The sequence below is a fragment of the Rhinatrema bivittatum genome, chromosome 5, assembly GCF_901001135.1.
Source record: "Rhinatrema bivittatum chromosome 5, aRhiBiv1.1, whole genome shotgun sequence".
NCBI lineage: Eukaryota > Metazoa > Chordata > Amphibia > Gymnophiona > Rhinatrematidae > Rhinatrema > Rhinatrema bivittatum.
In genome coordinates this window covers 317,754,244-317,767,481 of record NC_042619.1, presented here as the reverse complement: position 1 = coordinate 317,767,481, position 13,238 = coordinate 317,754,244, and the positions used below count along the sequence as shown (strand labels likewise).

Genomic DNA, 13,238 nt, shown 5'->3' with positions numbered 1-13,238 from the left:
TCTCGACCTCAGCTTGTGACCTCCACTTCGTCTGCTCGCCGCCTGCTCGGACTCTGGACCAAGTCTTCTTCCGTGGGTTCTTCTGCCTCTCCTAAGTCCCAGCGGCTCGGGTCCCTACGGGCTCCTCCTGGGGGGACCTCGGGCTTCCAGGGCGAAGACTCCTAAGTCCTAGCAACCCGGGTCTCCACAGCTCCTCTGGAGGGACCACGGGTTTCCAGGTGAAGCCTCGTCTGTATCATCGAGTTCTGCCTCCCGACTGTCCTTCTCGGCGGTCGGCCCAAGGATTCACTTCCTGATTGGACAATCTCAACATTGGTTGTCATTTTATTTGTCAGCTTTTTAGAAATATTTATTTTTTTTATTGGTATGGTTTTACTATTATAATTGATGTTTGAGATTTAATTTTGTTTAACGTTTTATGAGGAATGGTGAATTTTTTTCAATTGTTGCACTGTATATGGAGTTTGGTTTGTTGCAGTTTCTAGTTCAGTTTATGTCAGCATGTTTCTATTTATACTTTTATGTGGTCACTTTATTTTGTATTTGGTGAGGTTTTGCATGTGTGTGTGAGAGACAACAAGTAAGAGAAAGAACACATTTGGTTTTGCATGTGTGATCAAGGTGCACTATTCTGTTAGCTAGCATGTAGTTTCTGTGTAGGGATCTATAGCAGCCTGGTTTGTTCTATTTCCCTAATAAAGCATGTATGGACAAGGGGGGAGGGGGGAGAGAGAGAGAGTGTGAGAAACATTTTCCTCTGCAATATTTTATAATTTTGTTTTATGTAAAGAAAAACATATCCATTTCAGTTCTTTTAACATAATGCTTGAATATTTAAATTGAAAATGAATGTCAATTAAAATTAATATTCAAGAGTTGCATGAAAGGAATCTGGGTATCAAAGTGCAGAGTACCTTGTGGCACTCGGGGACTGGAGCTGCCTAGCCCTGATTCATACCACCTTAAAAAGGTTGCCTATCCCTGACCTAGTGCATTAAAAAGTCAGTTTCACCAGTAAAGTAAGAAAATTCAAACCGTCACAGAGTAGTCAACGCTTAGACAAGCAACGTGAGGGATCAATACAGGAAAATATATTAAGGAGTGAGCAAAACTAAATGGCATAAATACAGTCCTGATTTCAATCTAAATAATGCCAAATAGAGTTCAGGATAAAAATAAGCGTAAAAATAATTCAGCCTACATTTTATACCACACCGGCAATCCTAAAATAATCTGCATTGGCATTTATACAGTACACATTCCATTATAGAAAGCTAGATACATTATTTGTTTGTTGGTTGAAGAAAAGATCTTAAAAATAAACTGCACTTTTTAAAATAAATAGCAAGAAGTTCCACGCAGAACTAATGGAGCTTACTTTCCAGAGTGAGCATGTGGAAGGACCATGTGCATACGTGGATCCAAACTGCCCCCCCCCCCCCCCCCCCCCAAATAAATAAATAAATAAATAAATTGCACCTTGAGGCTCCCCCTGGCTCCCCTGGGATTTACATGAAAATCTGGAATGGATGGAACACTAAACACAAAAGATATTGGGCAGGGGCACAGACAAAAGGTCATCTCATAAACCTTCTTCCCGTCAAATAGTAGAAGGCTGAAAGTTCAGCAAAAAAAATTATTTTTGTGCATCTATTCTAGTTAGCACATATTTATTTTTCTTTAAGCGGCAACTGAAGCCCTGTAAAAAAGAGCAATATTTCACATCCTAAAATGATGTAAATTACATCTTCATCAAATAAATTCCTCATTTGGTTCCTGAATATGGTGTATCTGCTCTAATAGATGCTATCCAAAGGGAAGGACGAATTTGTAGGAGTTTTCATTCTGAACCGCTGCCCTTGGGATTCACTGTATAAGTTTCCTGCATTACTTTAAGCAGTTGCCTACAGACAATAGCCACACATTACACTGAACACCCCCAGATATATCCCAAATCTCTAGCTGCCCCAATACTGAGCGTGCAACACTTTAAAAATGGGGGAGGTGGGAGGGGAAATGATTCTATATGAAATGTTAGCTTCTGAAGGTGTGTTTAAAATGTAGGCAAAATTTCGCATTACACGGGTTTATGATCATTTTTGTGTCTTCTTTTACTTTTCGTGCTTGCACTAATGACTGATTCTATGTAGAACAGGAAACAAATCATTATTTAGAATCTCGACTCCCACCCAAGGTTGTACAGATATTGGTAGGTAGGAAAGCCGCACTGATTGTTGCCACTGGAGAATTGCACTGTTAGGGTCATACTGTACAACATGTTTAAATTAAGGCAATCCTATGTATGTGTTCCAGGTTTGTTTTAAAATATGTATTAATAGCAGCATGAATAAGATTCACTATGCCTGCATTTTAAACATGCTCTCACATTGCTTTCCCACTAGTTTAGCCGAGATCAAGGTGTCTCATCGGTCATCCAGCTGCATGCTCCATCCCCACCGTTTAATTTTCCAACTACGATTCATCATAGATAAGAGTGTGCTAATCTTTCTGGCAAAGAGCGATACATCACAATTAAACCTCCTGGGATATCTGATAAATCAAAGTAATTGTCAAGTGCATACAGATTTAGGAATGTAACACATACACAAATAATAATAATAATAATAAGCAAAAGTCTGAGTGCAATTAAATAAACACTAAAGTCATTCTGCATGTAAGTTCCAATTATAGCTAGAAGAATAATCAAGGCTAACCAGGACTTTCTTCTTAAATCGGAGTGGATAACTTGCTCTCTCTCGCCAGTCACCTTCAAGCAGCACTCAAAATTCGGCTCCTTACCTGCCTCTCCATGTTCCCTGATTGTGTACTGCCCTTTTTTTTTTTTCTTTCCAGAGTTCTGATGAAGAGCAAAAAGTTCAGCCCTGTAGTTTTCCCCAAGCAGACTGCCGCCTCTGTCCTGCTTTGCAGTTTGGTTGCTCTCGGAGGAATCAGCTGAACTGCAGACAGTTTGAGTCAGGAAAGGGAGCTCTGTCCAGCCCTGCTGAGCACTCCCACTCTGCACTGCAGGCTGCGTGTGCGTACAAGTCTCTCGGCGCAGGGCTACCCCAGCGGTCTTCAGTCCAACAGGTTTCCTTACAGGTAAACATGAGCCGCGTTTCCTCTAAGAGCAGCTTAGGGAAACTAGCAAGTTAACTCCACAGAGGCCAAAGTATACAAAGGCAGTTAGCCTAGCCAAGCACCTGGGCTAAGAGAGTTAACTTAAATGTTTTGAATTTTCATTTTCATTTTCAGAGCAATTGTATGACAGGGAGAGTAATTGTCAAAGCTATTTCCAAGGGTAAAAACAAAACAGAACAGTGCTTTATCTGTTGAAATGATCTTTTTCAAATGTGCCCACAGATAAAGGGGTCAATTTACACAGGCACCATTTTCCTGAACAAGCGAAATAATGAACATGGGTGCCAGCCTTGGTCTTCCGGAGCCATTTGAAATGGACTCACCAGCAGGGGAAGGAGTGAAGGAGGATCACTCCTGCCCTGTGAAGAAAATGCCAAGCAGCAAAGACAAGAGGGTCAAGGGAAGACAGGAGTGATTTTGAAAATATTATCCATTGGTGGTGGCCTTATTTAAAAAAAGAAATAATGAAACAAAAACAAAAACTAACAAACCTTTGCAGGCTTTTTTTGAATTTTGTTTTAAAAATGTCATTAAAATTTCTATTTTGTTTCTGACAAAAGTACATCCATAAGTAAATCAATAAATTGTATTTATTTATTTAGATACTTATATACCACCTTCCCATCCTTCAGGAGGTTGCCCAATGTAGTGTACAACAAAACAAACAATACATAAAATAACATAGAATAAAATCATATCCTATAAATAACAGTAATTACTACCCTACTATATAACAGTTATTAATAAATGATAAAAACCAATTGGCCCATGCAGTCCGCTCAGCTGAGATTCTTCCTCTGGTTTTCTAGATAGAAGAGCATATGAATTCCATTCCCATAAACAAACCAACACTAGCTCCCCCTCCCCCCACCATGTCTTTCATCCCACCTCAGCCCTTTGCCCAACACTGCCTTCCATATTCTCCCGTGTCTAAAATCTGTCACAATCTGTCTACCTCCTCTGCTAGTGGGCTATTTCATGCTTTTCCCATCTTCCTCTTTGACTCAAGACCATTACTTAATCCAACAGCCAAGCCCCTTCCTATTTTCTTATTAAGTTTTGTAATAAGCCACATGGCCACCAAATCTGTTGCTCAAAACTTACAGCCTCCTTCACATTCATCAACGATGTTTGAGTTTTCACTTTCTAGGAAGCCCTGATGCACATGTACCATTTCTGTTAGGAATGTAACCATTGCTCCATGAAAGTTGCCCCAGGGTGTCCCAGCAACAACTATGTTTTTTAGAAAAGGCCCTTATAACATTCTAAAGATGCATATAGCATTATAGCATAGACTTCCATCATCATCATCATCATCACCATCACATTCTTTAGAAATGTGAATTGGAACCGGAATCGGATCGGATTCCGGTTCCGATTCACATGTGGGTTTTTTTTGCACCGGGCCCAATCGCGGATTTGTTTATCGGCTGCGCCCGAGCTGATAAACAAAAAACCCACCCCGACCCTTTAAAACGAACCTCTTAGCTTCCCCCACCCTCCCGACCCCCCAAAAAAACTTTTTACAGGTATCTGGTGGTCCAGTGGGGGTCCCGGGAGCGATCTCCCGCTCCGGGACATCCTCCCGCTCCCGGGCCGTCGGCTGCCACTAATCAAAATGGCGCCGATGGCCCTTTGCCCTTACCATGTGACAGGGCATCCGTGGCATTGCCGGACCCTGTCACATGGTAGGAGCACTGGATGGCCGGCGCCATCTTGTGCTCCTACCATGTGACAGGGGCTGACCAATGGCACCGGTAGCCCCTGTGACATAGTAAGGGCAAAGGCTATCGGCACCATTTTGAATACTGGCAGCCGACGGTCCGAGTGCAGGAGGTCACTCCCGGACCCCCGCTGGACTTTTGGCAAGTCTTGTGGGGGTCAGGAAGGTCAACCAAGACTTGCCAAAAGCCCCTGGTGGTCCAGCAGGGGTCCGGGAGCGATCTCCTGCACATGGGCCATCGGCTGCCAGTAATCAAAATGGCGCCGATAGCCTTTGCCCTTACTATGTCACAGGGGCTACTGGTGCCATTGGTCAGCCCCTGTCACATGGTAGGAGCACAAGATGGCGCCAGCCATCCAGTGCTCCTACCATGTGACAGGGTCCGGCCAATGGCACGGATACCCTGTCACATGGTAAGGGCAAAGGGCCATCGGCGCCATTTTGATTAGTGGCATCCGACGGCCCGGGAGTGGGAGGACGGCCCGGAGCAGGAGATCGCTCCCGGGACCCCCAATGGACCACCAGGTACCTGTAAAAAGTTTTTGGGGGCGTCAGGAAGATGGGGGAAGCTAAGGAGTTCGTTTTAAAGGGTCGGGGTGGGTTTAGGGGTTATTTTTGTGTGCTGTTTTTCCCGCCCTCCCCCAAAACGATAAGGGAACCCACACGGTCATTATCGTGGGGTTTTCCTATCGTTTTGGGGGAGCCCCCGATTTCTGATGATTTTGAAAATATCAACGATATTTTCAATCGTCCGAAGCCCGATTCACATCCCTATTCTTCTTTAACCAGTTGGTCATTGTCAAAAATTTAAGTTTTATGAAATACTATCAGGTAACAGATCTTAAGGCACTACATGACTCCTCTTTCATATACATCCTCTTTTTTTAAATCAAATTTTCCCTGGAAAAAGATGGTAGATCATAATAAAACTGAATAAACATTAGGGATGGGCATTCAAGAGAAATGAAATAGTAAATGAGAGAAAATTTTGTATTTCATTTCAGATTGTTTTCAAAACAGAACGAGTTAAATTCCAATGAAATTTTGTAGGAATGTTTTGTTGTGAAAATCTATTTAAAAAAAAAAAGTTGCTGGTTGGACCTAGGCCTAAGCTCGAAGCTGAGACCCAAAGCAGGAGTTCCAGCATGCACTCAAGCATGACTCCGACACCTTAGTCTAGGTCTAGGCTTGAAGCCTGGGTCTCACCTAGTCATAAGTCATGACCTGATGAAGGGGTCGTGATCTACACCCAAGCGTGATACCAGGGTCTCAGCCTAGGCCCTGGCACAATGCTGGGAACTAGGCCAAGAACCGAGCAAAGACTCAGGCCTGGGAAATTTCCCAATGAACCAACCCCTTACTTACCAAATCCAATGCCACGTCCTGGCCTGGTCCAGATACTGGGGCCTCAGCCAAGACTGTTGCGACCGTCACTGCCTGACATCTCCACCCCACCCACCTTACCTCTGTGGCGACTCCCTCTTTGCTTGTTGGATGTTTGGCTGCTGCGGCGTCATCTTGCCGTCCTCCTCCGGCATCCCCGGACCAGCAAGACGCTGCACTCCACCATGTTTCCCAGAAGCCTAAGGGCGCGCTCGCGGCGCGGCCCTGACAAGTACCAGCAGTGGTGTGAACCTCAAGGGCATCCCCCTGAGATGACGTCATCCGCACCAGATATTTAAGGTCTCTGAATTCGCTAACTATTCGAGTTAGCAAGGATTCCAAAGGAAAGGTTTTCTTATGCTCCTAGCTTACATCCTCGGACTTACCAGGGGTACCCGCTCCTCAGGGGCCTCGTTTCTCTTTTGCCTTTCAGGTCGCAGTCTGGAACCGGTACTCGCTCCTCGAGGGCCCACGTTCTCGGACCTGCTTCTGAATACTACTTCTGCCTGGAAGTCATCGCTGCCTACAACACCAGTGAGTTACCATCTTTCTCTCAGAGCTTTCCCTGGAACCAGGTGCTCGCTCTCGAGGGCCTAATCCATTCCAGCTCCTGGGCTGCTTCAAGAGACTATTGTGTGAACTCTGCATACCCTGCCTACTCACTACACTTAGTTTCTCTACAGCTCTGCTATCCTGGGATCACTGTTCCAGTATCTGAGGGACTACAGCCCAGCTGGGTGCTTCCAGCTCACTACTGCCACCTCTGGTGGTTTAATATACAGTTTAATAAAAGAACTAGTGTGTGTCTGTCTCCAAACTCTGAGCCTGACCGGTGGTCCCTCTCAAGATCTTCCCCCGGGGGCGTGGTCATCTGCCACTGGCCCAAGGACCCACCCACAACTATCCCAAACAATAACACAGACCCAGAACTGATGCCAGGACCTGGCCCAGAAACTGGATCCCAATGCCTGGGTCCCGACACTGGGCACTCAGCCTGGTCCCAGGCTTAACACTGGGGCCCAGCCCGGAAGGCCAGGTCCCAATGCCTGGGCCTAGGCCATGCCGCTCCCAGGCCCGATTCTGAGGCACATCCCGAAGGCCGGATCCTGATGAAGTGGCCTCAGCCTGGACCCAGGCCTCTGTCTAGGGTCAGGACCGGCTCTAGAGCCCAGGGCTCGGAGCTCCTCTTTGGCATCTCTTTCTTTGGCACAATGATTCCAGCATTTGGCATCAGTTGTTAAAGAAAAGCCAAAGAAAGAAGGCACCAAAGAGGAGCTCTGAGGCCTGGGCCTGATCCTAGGCCAAGGCACAGGTGTCAGGAGCCAGCATCTAGGCTGGGTCCAGGCCAAGGCCCCAGAAGCAGCTCCTGGCCTCCAAGTCGGCTTTGCATAGGGCTTAGGCCAAGGTAGTGGCGACCTACCGTGGCTTAGGCCTATGCAAGGCTGAAGCTTTGGAAGAATTAGGCCCATTTGTCAGGATTTGGCCTCCAGGCTGGGCGACAGTGTCGGGCTTAGGTTCTGGGCTCTGGCCTACTCCGAGGCCCAGGCTTCAGCATCTAGCCTCTGGGCCGAGCCAGGGTGGCAGGATCCTGGCATAGACCAAGGCTCAGGCAGTGGGTCCAGGCCTCCAAGCCTGGGCCTTGTTTAGGGCTTAGGCTAAGGCCGCAGTGACATACTGCAGCCTAGGCCTTTGCAAAGCTGAGACTTAGGGACATTTGGCCCTGAAGGCTCGGTCTTGTGAAGGCTTAGGCTGCGGTAGATCACAGGTACCAAGGCCTCATCTGCATATACCCCCGGACCGGATTTGTGAGGTCCAGGGAGGATCCTGGCCCCGGCATTTTTTCAGGGTGCACAAGAGGCCCTGGGAGGCCCAGTTTATTTATTTATTTATTTTTCCATTTTTTTGGGGGGGGGTTATTTTCAATGTTTATTTAGTTCTTATGTTCTTATGGGTTTTTTTTTTCTAAATGAAATAAACATTACATGAAACAAAATTTGTGAGGAAAAAAGCCCCGAAAAGCAAAATGAAAAACAAAACTAAATTTCCTCTTCCCATCTCTAAAAAACAAAATTCTCACATTCAGGCCGATACAGTACAGTGCGCTCGCCCGCTCTCCCACAATTTTTACTGTATCGGCCCGATTATTTGTTTGTAGGTTTTTTTTTTGTTTTTTTTTTTTGACTGAGCATTTACTTCCTGCTCCTTTGGGCTTCCAACTCAGCAAGAACCAGGGCTAGGATCTGGTGCCATGAATCTTTAAGCACAACTCCTTGGGGATTTTTGCCCACTCTTTATATTTGTGTCAGCTTCTTTTGGTCCAGTGATTGCATAAGAACATAAGAAATTGCCATGCTGGGTCAGACCAAGGGTCCATCAAGCCCAGCATCCTGTTTCCAACAGAGGCCAAACCAGGCTACAAGAACCTGGCAATTACCCAAACACCAAGAAGATCCCATGCTATTGATGCAATTAATAGCAGTGGCTATTCCCTAAGTAAACTTGATTAATAGCAGGTAATGGACTTCTCCTCCAAGAACTTATCCAAACTTTTTTTGAATCCAGCTACACTAACTGCACTAACCACATCCTCTGGCAACAGTCTTTGGATAAGGTGGTGGTGGTAGTGGTGGTGGAGGGGGGCGGGGGGGGGGGGGGCTGGACGTACCAGGGCTTCTTCAGGATCCCTGCAATCATGGAGCCTTAATCTGGGCATTCCATATTGTGCAATGACTACCTCCCTCCCCTCCCCTCCTCTCCTCCACTGGCCTGGGGAGTAGACCTGAGCCAGGAATTAAACCCAGATCCCCCCACATGGCAGTGTGAAGTATTGCCACTGAGCCACCAGGCTGACCCCGTTTTTGTGGCTTTGTCTTATTTTGGTAAAAAGCGACATTATTAAAAACTAGTTGAGCCAGTGCACATTCAAAGAGTCATGTTTGTTGATGTTGGACTCTTGCCGTACCCAAGATATTTTTAAATAGAATTTCCAATGTAAGCCAATCCTAGTTCCTAAGTAACAGAGATAACAGATTTGCTTGTTGTATTAAGGATAGGTGAGCTAGTTTGCATTTAGATTGAGCCACCTTGAACCAGGCTTCTTGGTGGTGTTCAACCTTTCTCAATTTGGTTACAATTCCTATTTTAGTCTAAAATCATTGAAAGAGCGTAAGGGTGGCTCTGGGATAGATAATCGATTAGGGGCTGACTTACAAAATATATTCAGGGCTTTATCTTGGTGCTTAAGATACAGACACCTGAATTTAAAAGGGTTTCAGCTGAATTTAGGAACCTTAGTTTTAGCTGAACATTCCCTAAATTTAGGTACCACGATTTTGGTACCTAAATTTAGGATTGCAATTAATTTGCCTAGATTTATGATTCTAAGGCCTAGATTAATCATTCTCGGTGAGGGGGTGAAATGGTGCAGCCGGCCGCATTGCAGCGGTGCACTTTTGCTTGCCGCGTTTGCAGCCAGGCCGCACAGTTTCATACCCATAGCAGCATGGGAAAAGGTGTAGTTATTTTCCGCGGTGCTGCCAGGACATAACTCTGCCCAAACCCCTCCCACATTCCTCCCCTTCCCCTAATTTGCATTGTACCACCGAGATGCAGACAGAATCGCATGCGATAAGGCCCTAATGCATGCGATACCGGCACAACGCGGTTTGATGAATGACCTGGTAAGTTAGCTGCTTGGTACTGAAAGTCTGCACACTAAGAGCTTCATGTTCAGAGGCATTTAATTTAACCCAATAACCTACGAGTTATCTTATTAAATGAGTATCTGGAGACTTATCCAGCAAAAGTTTAGCCAAATATCTTATCATGCAGCTAAAATTTAGATGGATACATTAAGGGCGTTCTGGGGGTTATTCAGGAAGAAGTTACGTTAACTGGATACGTTATCCGGCTAATTCTGATATTCATAGTCACTCAGATAAGTTATTTGGCTAAGTCTGGTCAGGCCAAAGAGCTGCCCTAAAGTTAGCTGTATAAAGTTATTTGCTAACTTTAAGATAACTGGTTATATTCAGTAGTGTGGCTGCACTATTGAATATACCTCCAAAGTTAGCTGGGTAAGTTTATCTGGCCAGGTTTGCTATCTGGACAGTGATTGAATATGCACCCCTTGGTGCCTAGTTTTTTTCCCCTGGCTAATTACTTTTTAGGGACCTAAATTTGGGTGCCTACTGAAAATAGGCAGCTAGATTTAGGAACTGAGGCCCAGATGGTTTTTAAAAAGTCTGATTTAAGTGTCTAATTCCCAAAGTTAGATACCTAAAGTCTTTTAAAATTGACCCCTTCTCATCTGAATGCTGTAAGCTTGTATTGTAGGTTTCCTAGATACCTAAATCAAAAAAATCTTTGTACCCAACTACTCTTCAGCAGATGACCAAACTTACAGAATTAGCGATGATGCACTGAAACTGAACTAAGGCAAGCCAGACAAATCTGAACCTCCTAGTAAAATCTGATTTTTATATAAGAGAACTGGGCCAGTTTCATTTGAACTAGAATCCAAGTCATGTCATGGCTGGTTTGCCTATCCCAAAGCTATATGTGACAGAAAAATAGAAAGGAAAACAGAAAACGAGAGGGAAAGACCATACTATCATTTTAGTCTAGAAGCCATGATAAACCTAATCCCTGCAAACATTTTTTATTCCATTTAAGGATTCCAAGAATTTAGACTCAGATCTTTCCCTCAGGATCAGCACTGTATAGTTATCCAGAGACAGGCTTTAACTTGGTGAAACTGCTTATTACCAATAGTCCAAAAAGAAAGCATGCCAGAGATTTGAAGCAACATACCAAGAGAAGGATAAATTCATATCCCACCTGTCCTGGCAAGTCCAATCTTAGGAACGCAAAGTATATTCAGAAGACAGTAGGATTAGCTTTAGCCAAAAAAACCCATTGAGCCCAACTGTCTAATAAAGTCCAAACGTAGAGTTATGAGTACTAAAGAACAAAAATAATACTTTTAGGAGGTTACAATGAGCTACATGGTGGTTGCACATGTAAAATTAGCATATGCGTGGGTAGGTAGCATCAATGTGCACATATGCTGTTTATATCCCACCAGAGGATGTGCGTGCTTGCAGTGTCACAGGTAAATGATAACAGGTGGCAAAAAGGGGTGATTTAGGTGCATTCCACAGCATGCTCAAGTTTCTATTTTGCAAGCAGTATATGTGCATACATTACCAAACTTATCTGCACACTTTTACATCTTCTAATTCAGTCATGCAATTCAAATCAGACTTGTCCTTTGCATTTTTCTGGGAGGGAAGTCTGGGTGAACTGGTGGGGGATATCGGCAAACTGGCGATTCCAAGTACACGCGCAAGTATTTTCAGAAGCAGAGTTCGTGCATACTATATAAAATACGTTTCCACATTTAATTTTGGGTTATTATGTGTGAATCGTTACGTTTATTACATGTGCAAAATATACGTGCATATTTTTATTAAATGTGTAGAGAGAGCATGCATGTTCCTGCATTACAAATTTATGCATGTACTGAAAAAAAAATGCATACTTTCAAGGCAGTATTTTATAAACTGTATGGCTCCTACCATTTAGTTTATAAAATTTATTTATTTATTCATTATTTATTTATTTATTTTTCTATACCGAGTTTCAATTAGACATATCACACCGGTTTACAGATTAACAAATCTAACAAATCTCCATTCATCCACTTGCGCAAACAAAAAGTGCTCCGCAGACGGTTTTGAAAGTTGGGATCTTACTGAGGAGTGAGAGTTGGAATTCTTAATTCAAGTCACAGTGTTCTTGTAGCCAGTGGTAAGACTAGGCTTAGAAATGTTCTGTTTTCCTAGTCAAATGTCAGAAAAGTCCTTCCTACAAAAGTGGTACAGTTTGGCCAACTGTAGATTTTTTTCTTTTTTTTTTCTATTTCAACTAATAAGGTCCAATAGAACCTGGGCAGACACAGTTTGACTCATTCCAGGCAGTGAGTGCCCTTATAAAACAGTAATGAATCTTGTTTACTTTAGTTAAGGTTAATTGTAAATCAAGAATCCTTGGGTTAAAGGTCCTTGACCATCTAGTAAGACATTACGTGGCCATGCTTCCCTTCCTTCTTCCTTCATGGGAAAAAAAAAAAAATCACAGGTCACAGTGATTGCGAGCTGTTTTTCTAAGGCGTGTTCTCATCATTGCAGACTATGCTTCTCAAGTGACTTTTCTCTGGCATGGCCAGCTTGCATTTGCCTTCTCTCCAAATAAAAATCCAACCACGTGCACGCTACTACAGCCCATACCTGGGCTGCGAAGTATTCCAATTTAAAGGAGACAATTATCAGAAGGATTTACTTGCATAAATGGGCTTTTCAAAATTGCTATGATATATGCTACTTGCATGCAAGTAACTTCAAAGCGTTATTTCTAAAAGATGAATTGAAATAAATGTTAAATAGGTAGCTAACATGCAAATGAAAAGGTTGTTATTTAATCTAAATTTTCAAAGGTAATCAGTGACTACTGCAAGTCTGTTTGTGTAAATCATCGAATACAGATTAGTTTTCCTAGAAAGTGGTCTCCCTGGAACATTAATCCCAGAAGGGAGGGCCTTAAATCTCTAAACAGAAATATGTCACTGCATAAAGCTCCTAGAATCCCAGTGGATCGTTTTTTTCTAAAGTTGTCGTGTTAAGGGTATAGAATGGAAAATATGAATTTATTTATATTTTGTTTTTATAGCACTTCATAGTAGATTACATTCAGATACTGTAAGTATTTTTCTATCCCCAGAAGGCTTATAATTAAAAGGGTATACTTATCAAGTCACGATAAGTGATTAATGCACGTAAAACAGCATTTATCATGTAATAATACGCTTATCACGGTGATATCACACAATATTTGGCCTAAAACACCATCCCTTATTTCTATAAATTCTCAAGTGCATGCAAAATAGCTCATCCATAGGTAATCCTATGCAAATAAAATAACAGCTTGCCGAAGC

General features: G+C 43.5%; 1 protein-coding gene across 1 annotated transcript in view; it reads right to left on the bottom strand.

The window, feature by feature from the left end:
- MID1 (midline 1) overlaps window positions 1–3,047 on the bottom strand; it is a 628,071-nt gene extending 625,024 nt beyond the window's left edge. The window contains exon 1 of the mRNA XM_029604356.1: window positions 2,800–3,047. The gene's annotated coding sequence lies outside the window, so the exon portion shown is untranslated. The remainder of the gene's footprint in view (window positions 1–2,799) is intronic.
- Window positions 3,048–13,238: the final 10,191 nt, after the last annotated feature.